Below are 9,977 nucleotides of genomic sequence, written 5' to 3'. Positions count from 1 at the left end.
ATATGCTGGAATTTCTGTTTAGATGGACAATTACCATGGGCAAATTTTCAACTTTACCTTCCTTGAATTTGTGGCTTGTTTGTACACTCGTGCTGGAAAAATTTTAGGAAATTTGATGCTACTTGATTCTATATATGTTGGTTAAAGTATGTTAAAAAAATAAAAAAAAAGCTCTTTTTGGGTGGAATTTAGCTCAAAGGGTTTTATTGGACTTTGATCTTGGTATGTATAATGATTTTGGATCAAAATTTTGAAGTTTTAAGGGAGGAAAATAAGATTTCCTCCAAAGTTTAGTGGTTGACAGCTTTATGGACTAATTTGACTTTGGATCCTTGTTTTAATGAAGTTTTGGTTGGTTTAGTTCAAGAAACCTTATTAAACTTTGATCCTTATTTGTGAGATGATTTTGGGACAAAAACTACGATTGTAATTAATTGAAAAATTGGACTTTTGCTATGATTTGCTTGCTAGAAAACTATTGTAGGATTGGAAAGCCTTGTCCAAACTTTTGAAATGCTTTTGCTCTAATGGAAAGTTGTACCCTTTTTTTTTACCTGAATTGTTGATTTGTAAGCCTAAATAGATTGAAGTGTTTAGGACACTAAAGTTGACCAATTTGAAAACAAAGTTTTCATGCTTAAGTGAATTGAATTGGTGAACACTAAAGGTTTACTTATATGTTGTATTTGTCTGTCAGGGTTGCAAACTAAACATGCAGACAATCTTTCTGTGGATGCTTAAGTACTATTTGGTAAGTATTCTAAGTGTATGGTAGCACTATATATATGCTTGATATGTCAATGAGTTTGAGAAATATGATATGGCTATGAACTGTCATTTTTGAAATTGTTTATGAATAAGCGAGTGTGTACTTTATCGTATTCGACCCTACTGAACTGTTATTGCTATAAGTGAATATGATATGATATTAACGATATGTGAGGGCCCCGAAAGGAAAAAAAATCCCAATGGCTAGTTATTTGAGGTCGAGCCGACAAGGGCTTGGTCAACTCGATTAGCGAACCTTGGGTAGTACATGTGTGTTGGATCCATACTATACTGGGTATACTCGAATAATACCAATCCCTGAAAATTTGTAGTGTGCGGGCCCAGTAGGGGGCAAAAGGTGGATAGAGTGGTGTGAAGTGGTGATTCTACAAGGACAGGAAATTTGACGAAGTGTCAACTACTTGACTAAATGATTGATTGAATGGTTCGCCAGTGTGTTCAATATCCTTAATGATCGACACATCAATTTTTTTATTAATGTGTGTAGATGTTACTTCTTGTTTATGTCTCCCGCTGACTTGAAAATGTGAAATAATTGCTTTCTTAGATTGCATCACTTTCTTATATCTCACTGGGCGTAAGCTCATGCCTTTCCTTTTATTTCCATTAATAGGATTTGTTCGTGATTTAGGGATTAGCACTTCGCTTTTGTTTTAGTTAGACTAAGTGATTAGAGTACTATATTATTATTTTGAATGTTATTTGTAAACTTAAACTCTCTTTTGTATTTTAAGTTGCTTCGACTGACAACTACAGGTATTAGTTATATTTAGTGTATCTTGTGATAAGTTTGGACATGTGAGTTTGGTGAGTGAAGTTTGTTAATGAGTCCTGACGAGAGTTGGGCAGACGGACTGAAGATACCTTAGGGTACGCCCTAGGGAAAGGTGGGATTGCCACATAGTGGCATAGTAGAATTAATAAAAGCGTGTTAGGAACTAGTACTTTAGATAGTGACGACTAATTGTTGTCACTAATTCTGAACCAGCAACCCTATTGTGATGATATTATAAGTTGTCACTGTGGAGTCCATTTGTGAGGACTCACAAAAATTTACCTATTTTAAACTCCTATTACTAGCTTATTTAAATATTTAATTGTCCGTTTGCCTCGAATATTTTATTTCAAACTTTTTAGACCCAATTTCATAGAACTATGACTCACTTATATTTTTAAAATGACTCGTTTCGAAATTTAATTTTTGAAAGCCGTTAAGTGAGAATAGTGAATACGCGATTGGAGTTAATAATCGATTCGAGAATACTATGAGCTTGAAAAATTGGAGGCTCGTACATTAGTCTTAAAATAGGTATTTTTATACTTAAGTATTCAATTAGTAGTTAGTGATACTATCGTTATAAGAATTTCTTGAAAATTCCGCTTCACCGCGCACAAATCGGGGGTACGCGTTTTGCGCGCGCGATTTAATTGAGGGACTTTAAACTTTTATTTTTGGACTATTAAGAGTGAATAATAATAATATGATTGGAAGTACATTAAAGGTTTAGTACTTAAGTGAAACAAACTCGAGAGGAATCGAGCACGAAACGCGCGTGTGCGCGTGCGGGAGAGGGTTGACTTTTGAACGAATCGTAGCCACACATTAAAGCTTCTCTTGGAAGCTTCATTTTGATCAAAACACTCTCTCTCTTGCTCTCATTCCAGCCAGCCACCAAGGGAAGGAAAACAACCCAAAGCTCTCCAAAATTCTTCACCATTTCTTCACAAAATCCTCACCCAAATCATCCCAAATTTTAGGTACAACTTGTAAATCACTTGGAGAGCACCTCAAGCTAAGAAGAGCTTACTTTCCACGGTTTTGTTGAGCTTCAAGAGGCCGAAAATTTCTGTTTTGTTCATCAAGAGAGGTAAACAACGATCAACTACCAAAATCTTAGTTTGTGGAAGTTATATTGCACCCATAAGCTCTTGGATTCTCATGGGTAGCTTTATTTATGTTGAAAAATTGGTGTGTGGGCTCTATAAACTACCACTATAGCTTGATGGACTGATTTGTTGTGTTTTGAGTTATTAATGTTGGATTAGTATTTAATCTAGTGGAAATAGGTTGTATTGTTGAAGGAAAGCTCAAAGGAAGTGAAGGGGATAATTTTTCCATTTTTGCCCCTGTACATGCCGTGGCCCTTAAAGCATTTTTTTTGTGGTTATAATGACTTGTTTCTAATGTATATGCGTAATATAGGTTGTGTACAAAGTTTCATCAAAAAAATTTCGTGATTTGGTTGGCCAAATGTGGTGATTTCGAAAGTCTAGCAAAACTGGAAATTTTCCCGTAACTGCTATGGCAGTGTTCTTCAAACGGCTATAACTTTTTGCTACGATGTCGAAATCAAGTGCCGTTTGTGGCACTGCAAATTAGACATTCCCAGTTTTCCAACAGCATAAAATTCATGTCCTGGTTTGACCTAAATAGTCCATACCAATTGTTTGAACATGACTATCCTGTTTCACGTCTACACTGGGAGATCTGTTTCGAGCAACGAAGTGATGCTCAAATATGAGCTAGCTGTGGACAGATTTTGAAAATGATTTCTTCTAAGAAATTTTATCTTTATGAATCTAGTTTTCAACGCCACCAACCATGCTTAATTTCAAGTTGAATTGAGTGAGTTGTGGCCAAAGTTCAAAACTGATTCAGTGGTTGAAAACCCTCTTTTTGGCTAGTTGAATGACTCTTTTTGAATTGGGACTTGTGATCTTGAAATTCTTGGTGTTAATCACCTACCAAATGTATTTTGGATATTTCTTAGACCTTTGTTTCATAAATGGGCCAGATTTGAATCGTTTTCATTGGGCAAAATGTTTGAAAAGGAAGAAGGAAGCAAATGACAGATTGGTCTTGGGATTTTCTTGAAATTTGGTAGTTTAGTTCACTATCTTCCCGTGTGAATTTTCAAATGAAATTTGGTAGAGGAGTAGTCCTCATATGGAAGTTGAATTGTACCAATTTTGGTGTCAATCTAAGACCATTTCAATATACAAATGATGTCCCAAAATTGCTCTTCGAATCTGGAAAATTTTCCTTTTCTCTTGGCCAAATGGTCAAATCTGATTTGAGAAGTTATATTTCGAAAACCTTGATGCCAAATACTTCTAAATTTCTTATTGGATGTTTATGGAACATTGGTTTCAATATTTGAATTAATTGAAGTTGATTGTGTGGAACAAAGCTTGAAAAAAAAAGAAAATTGAAGTATAAGGCAGAATTACCTTGGAAATTCTTGGAATTTTAGTGGCTTTGTTAACCGACTTCTCGAACGAATTTTTATATGAAATTTGATAGAGGAATAGCCCTTAGATTGTAGAGTAATACTACCAAATTTTGTGCCATTCTGAGTCTATTTCAATGTCCAACTGAAGCCCCAAAGTTCATGTTTCAAATCTGGAAATTCTTGATCAAGGAGGAATTTTTGGTCAACTTTGGGCTGCTATATCTTGGCACTTAAAACTTCAATTCTTGTTCCGTTTGTTTTGTTTTAAACTTTGATTGCAACTCTAATTGAATTCCAAATTTTGGAGGCTAGTTCGTATTGTGTGAATTTTGCCGAATTTTCAAAGTTTACCAAAAACCAACCTGAATCTGTCTTGGGAGTCCAAGTCAGCCACTTTAAGCTAAAATTTGAGTGTCTTCTATTTTGAATGTTAGAAAAGTGTCTTTTAGGAACTTTTAGTACTTCGGAACTAGTTTCCAACGGTACTAAGTTTTCCATTTTTGGACCTATTGAGTGCAAGATATGATTTTTCTAAGTTTGACATCCAAAGCTGAATTTTGCCAATTTCTTAGAAAATGTAATTTTGGAACCTTGACTTCTTTTCTCGATATAGATTGAACGTTTTGAACTCGATTTCATGAACGATGTTAGACTCTCTTCGAACTTTAAAAATCCACTCTCGAACCTCGAGTAGAGAGAATTGAAGCTTTCTTTTAAGACTTTGATTTAGTCTAATTGAGTGTGCATCCTTCTGAGTAAATGCATGATTTTAAGTAAAGTTACTTATTACTTGCTCAAGCGCTCAAGGGGACCTTCAAGAGGGACTCGGAGCGAACGCCTAAACACTTGTTTGGGCGCTTACTCACTTGTTTTGACTAGGTGAGTATCCCATATAGGATTACGTAATTTGAATAAGTCTATGACATGCTTATTTCATGATCATTAAGTGTTAAATGCTACATGTCAAGTATTTACCATACTCATGCATATTTAAGTAAAGTATATTTGAATTACTCGACATGAAATACTTGAAATGCATATTTAGGTGAAATGTTGCAATGATTAATTATGCTATGGCTGCATAAGTCGATTGGAGTGAATCTTCTCGACTCTTAAGTGGTAAAAATGGGAAATGGCCAATGGCGGCCTATTAAAATGGCAAATATCTGCCAATTAACCGTAATTACTTACTGTAAACTGTTAACCGTTAACCGTTAACCATAATTATTTACCGTTTACCAACCTACTTGATTACCTACCTACGTGATTACCTGCTTACTTGATTACCTGACTACTTGATTACTTGATTACCGTAAATTATATGTTCATATGAAATTATCGTATATTGCTTACGTGTTTATGTGTTAAATGTTACTAATAATTGCTCATATGAAATTATCCACCATGTTAAGGCGAGTGTGTACTTTATCTCACTCGACCTACTAAAATGATAAATTTTTACCTGTAGACACCAAATTTTTGTCAAATTTTGTGTTTTCTCGAATATTTTCTATTTGATGAGCAATTTATTTTCTTGCAACTTTTAAGTATATTTTTGTCTCATTTTTATAGATTTATCTAAAAAAAAAAAAAAGAGAGAGAGAGAGAGAAGCCATGATTTAAAAAAAAAACCAATTAAAACTCATTTGACAAAAATCCCTAGGTTCCCTCCTTATTCTCGAGGGACTGACAAAAAAGGAACGGCACTTTTGGGGGCTCAAAAAAAAGAAAAAAAAGACTCCCTCTCTCGGCTCTCTCCCACGGGAAACAGGAAGAAAAAAAAAACACAGAAGAAAAAAAGGGAGGCTCTCGGCTCTCTCTCTGGTCTCAACCGAAAAGAAGAAAAGCCAAAAAAAAAAAAAAGAGAAGAATAAAACTCCACTTTTGGGCTCAAGGAAAAGCTCTCGGTCCTCTCTTTTTCCTCCAAGACAAAACTAGCAGAAAAAGACTCCCTCTCAGTTTTCTCCAAAGGCATCAGACGAGGAAAAGAAGGGAGTTCTCCAAATTTGCTACACAAGTCCTCAGTCTCCACTGGCTTTTTCTCTTGGCATCGAAAAGAAGAAAAAGAAAAGACAGGAGAAGAAGAAAAAGGCAGCAACGGGACAATTGGAGCTGGGAATTGCATCAAAACTTCAGCCAAGAGAATACAAATTCCATTGAGGTATTTCCTTTTCCTTTTTTTTTCCATGCTTTTCTATTTTTTTAATTAATTAGATTGAATGTATGTGTGTTTGCTTTGTTTGTTGTTTCATTTTGCGGGTTTTATGGGTTGTTGGGTTGCTGAATTTTTGGATGTCATGAACAAAACTAGGAAAAGAAGAATGATTTTGTATATGCATGTCAAGTGCTTGTGAAAATGCCAAAATGGAAAAAAGAATTTTAGGGGGCTGTTTTGCTTTATTCTAGCCTTTTTATGTTGTTTTCTTGTCAAATTAAAATCATAGTTGTAATGTAGAAGCTATAAGGAGGGTTTTGGCATAATTTTTATGATTTTTGGTGGAGGTTTAAAGGTTTAAAAAAATAAAAGCTGGGCTGTTTTTTAGCATTTTGGCCACTTTCGGGTCGTTTTTTGTAAAAAGTAACTTCAAAAATGGGATCTACGCGAAAAATGGAGTGGAGAGGTGTATTTTGAGAAATTTTGGTGACCGGAGAGGTCGCCGGCGACCGCCGCCGTGGCCGCCAGCTGAAGCTTCCTAAGTTGGCCGAGGAAGAAGGAAGAAGAAACGATTGGGGAAGGAAGAAAAGAAGGAAAGAAAAGAAAGGAAAAGAAGAAGAAAATGGATTGGGCTAAGTTTTGTGGGTTTGTGGTTATTTTTGGTTGGGTTTTGAAAATGGATTTTGGTTTATTTCTTTTGGGTTTTGGTTGGGCTTAAGGGATTAAAAGGCAGGCTGGCCTGTGTGTTTAGCTTGGACTTTCGGCTGGGCTTAGGTAGTGTTCGGTCCAAATAAATAAAATGATGGCCCAGTGGTGTTTTCTTAAGAAGATCAGAAACCGATTTTTGCACTTTAGCTCCTGATCTTTGGAGTAATTTTACTACGGCCTAGAACATTTTAAATTCCTTTCATCTAGGTCCTTAAATTAATTGCACTTTGGTCCCTGAATTTTATCTTTTATTTACTTTTGACCTTTGAACTTTGGAAAAATATAATATTTGTGCCCAAAAGTTTTTTAAATTTTTTAATTCAGTCCCTAGTGAATTTTGACTCTTTTTGTTGTGATTGTTTATTTTCTCTAATAGCTAATTATGTTACTGTGAGTATATTTAACTTGCAAATTTTAGATGTTCTTAAATTTCTTTGCGTTTGATATGTTAATGTGAATTTAGTATTTTAACATTATTATTATTTTCAATTAAAGTGGTGCCATGATTCTTTTCTTCACTGTGAGTATAAATAGGACAATTTGACTCCATTTAGTCACCACTTCAAACGGGAGGTACCCCTATTTTTATTATTCCAATGTCAATTACGTGCTCTTATGTGTTCCTATGTGTTTATATATCTTTATATGCTTTATTTATTTGATTTAAATATTCATTCAAAATTTTCTTATATATGTTTTAGTTAATTTTTATAATGATTCGAGAGGCATTTAAATACCTCAAAATGTAATAGATAGGATAATTAGTTTTGTTTCATTATATTTTTCCCTTCTAGATTGTAGTTAGGCGTTCCCCGATGTAATAGATAGGTTGCGTGTTTATGTGGCTTATGTGCTATGTGTTTTATCCGCTTTTCTTAGGATTTTGGCATCTAAATATTATGTTTACGTGTTATGTGCTACGTGCTCTTATGTATTTATTTGTTTTAATTTATGTTTTATTTGTTTCGCTATGAATTGTTAATGCATGACGTCACCACACTAGTCCAACGCTAGTTGTGGCTTCTCCCTCCGTTTACTTGCTAGTCCAACGCTAGTAAGGACTTTTAGAAACGGGCTAGTCCAATGCTAGACCCTTGAATCATTCTTGCGTTAGACTCATTTTTGTGTGATATTCATTACATTTTCATGCATATTTTCATTTTTAGGATCTTTTCCCATTTGCATGATATTTCCTATTATATTATCCCCTATCTTCTATATTGTTAATCATGTCATTTAGAATTGCATTTCATTTAGGACATTGTATAATAAGTTAGCTCATTTGCTTGTGCATATTAGGAGAATTATTTTTCAAACATGAGAAATGGGTGAATATAGCTTTTTAGTTTAAATATCCCATTAATTCCAGTATAAGAAAATTATTGTCACGAGTTTTTGCTTCCCGTACCCTTTATGTTGCATTCCCTTTTTCTTTGATCACTTATATCTATGTATATAATTTAATTTAATTTCTTTCCTTTTAATTTCATCATTTGCATACTCGTGACACATTCAAGGAATTATTTTGATCTTCGCAATCAATGCGATTGGTTCAATTAAACCCTTGAATGAACATTTTGTCCCTTGCAATATTTTTATTTTTAGATTTGCATCCATATAGGAAACATCCAAATGTGATAAGATTAAGGATTAGATTAGAAAAATTTTGACTAAATCTCGCAACTAGCTTAATCTAGGTTGAAAGGGTGCCTTAGGTTTGAGTTAATCGAACCTTTGCCTTCCCTTTCTTCAACCGTGATTCCCGAATCCATTTTCTCTTGTTTTTCAAAGACCTGGAGTTGTCGAAAAGGGTTTTATTTTATTTAAACACACTTTTTGGGTGACTTGGTACACCCAAACTCGATACCAAGTGGCGACTCCTAATTTTTCTTCAAAACCTTTTTAGACTAAATTTTTGGACCCAAATTGTCGCATTTTTTAAAGTCCCATTCTAGGTCCCCCTGTCATTTATTTTTAAGTAAGATCACATCTTTTATAAACATCCCTTTATTTATTTTTCCATCGCGAAAAATGGGGCGCGACAACTTGGCGACTCCACTGGGGACGTTAGAGAGTCCAAGCACTTGGTTTAGTTGTATTTTCTCTTTGTAGCCCTTTTATTTATCATATTTGGATGCTTTAGGTTGCATTTTTCTTTTTTAAGATGTTTTGCATTTCACACTCGTAATCGTTCCTCGTCTTACGTGTATGTGATGAATGGTTTATTTATTTACTTATTCGTATCGTGATTTGCATTTGGGGTAGGGAATTTTACCCTAGAGTCTCGCATTGGTTCTCGATCCTTCCCCTCCAAACCGAGCACTGGCATACGTGCATTCGTTTTATTTTTTATCCTTCATTTATTTTTCTTTTAGTGGCTTGTCACGCTACTCTTCCCTATTAGGATTAGGCGACCCACTTGGACGTGTGATCGCGACACGACGTGTGCGTAGCATGATCCGAGGGGTAACCCAATCTTCCATTTTAAGCTTTGGGTTGATAGCTTTCAGCTTTTAGTCGAAAATTGAGGATTTTTGATAGATTCACTCAGACATGTGGCCGTGACACGACGTGTGCGTAGCAGTGTCTGGGGAATCGCTCGAGCCACCAACAAAGAACCTTGGGATTGATGACCTTTGGTTTCCAAGTCTGAAGGCTCGAGGATCTAAAACCTATCAAGTCTAGATGCATTAGTGAGCCAATACCTCATGCATCCATGATAGTTTACCTAGGGTAGAGTCTGTCTTACCCTATTAGGGACACTATTCACGAGGGGAGGGATCCAATCTCTCTTTTCCTTTTATTGTTTTATCTCTGTGTATTGCTTTGCTACAATGTGTTATATGTATTTATCTGATTGAACTAACTTTTCTTGGTTTTTGTCTCCATTGGATTCATAAGCCCTAGAAAATAAGAGTCCTGACATGGTACTCTCTAGGAGCCTACCCTATTTGATGTGACACGTTTAAATTCAATGCTTCGCATTTGCAGCATGAATACATTTCATTTTAGGCTTACCCCGGTATTTAAGTGGGGCACTTTTAGATCATATGTCAATTATTTCATTGCATATTTAACCGCTTTAATAAACT

Source organism: Coffea arabica, chromosome 7e (genome assembly GCF_036785885.1).
Source record: "Coffea arabica cultivar ET-39 chromosome 7e, Coffea Arabica ET-39 HiFi, whole genome shotgun sequence".
Classification (NCBI taxonomy): domain Eukaryota; kingdom Viridiplantae; phylum Streptophyta; class Magnoliopsida; order Gentianales; family Rubiaceae; genus Coffea; species Coffea arabica.
The sequence above is the reverse complement of the archived record's forward strand: the minus strand, read 5'-3'. Positions refer to the sequence as shown.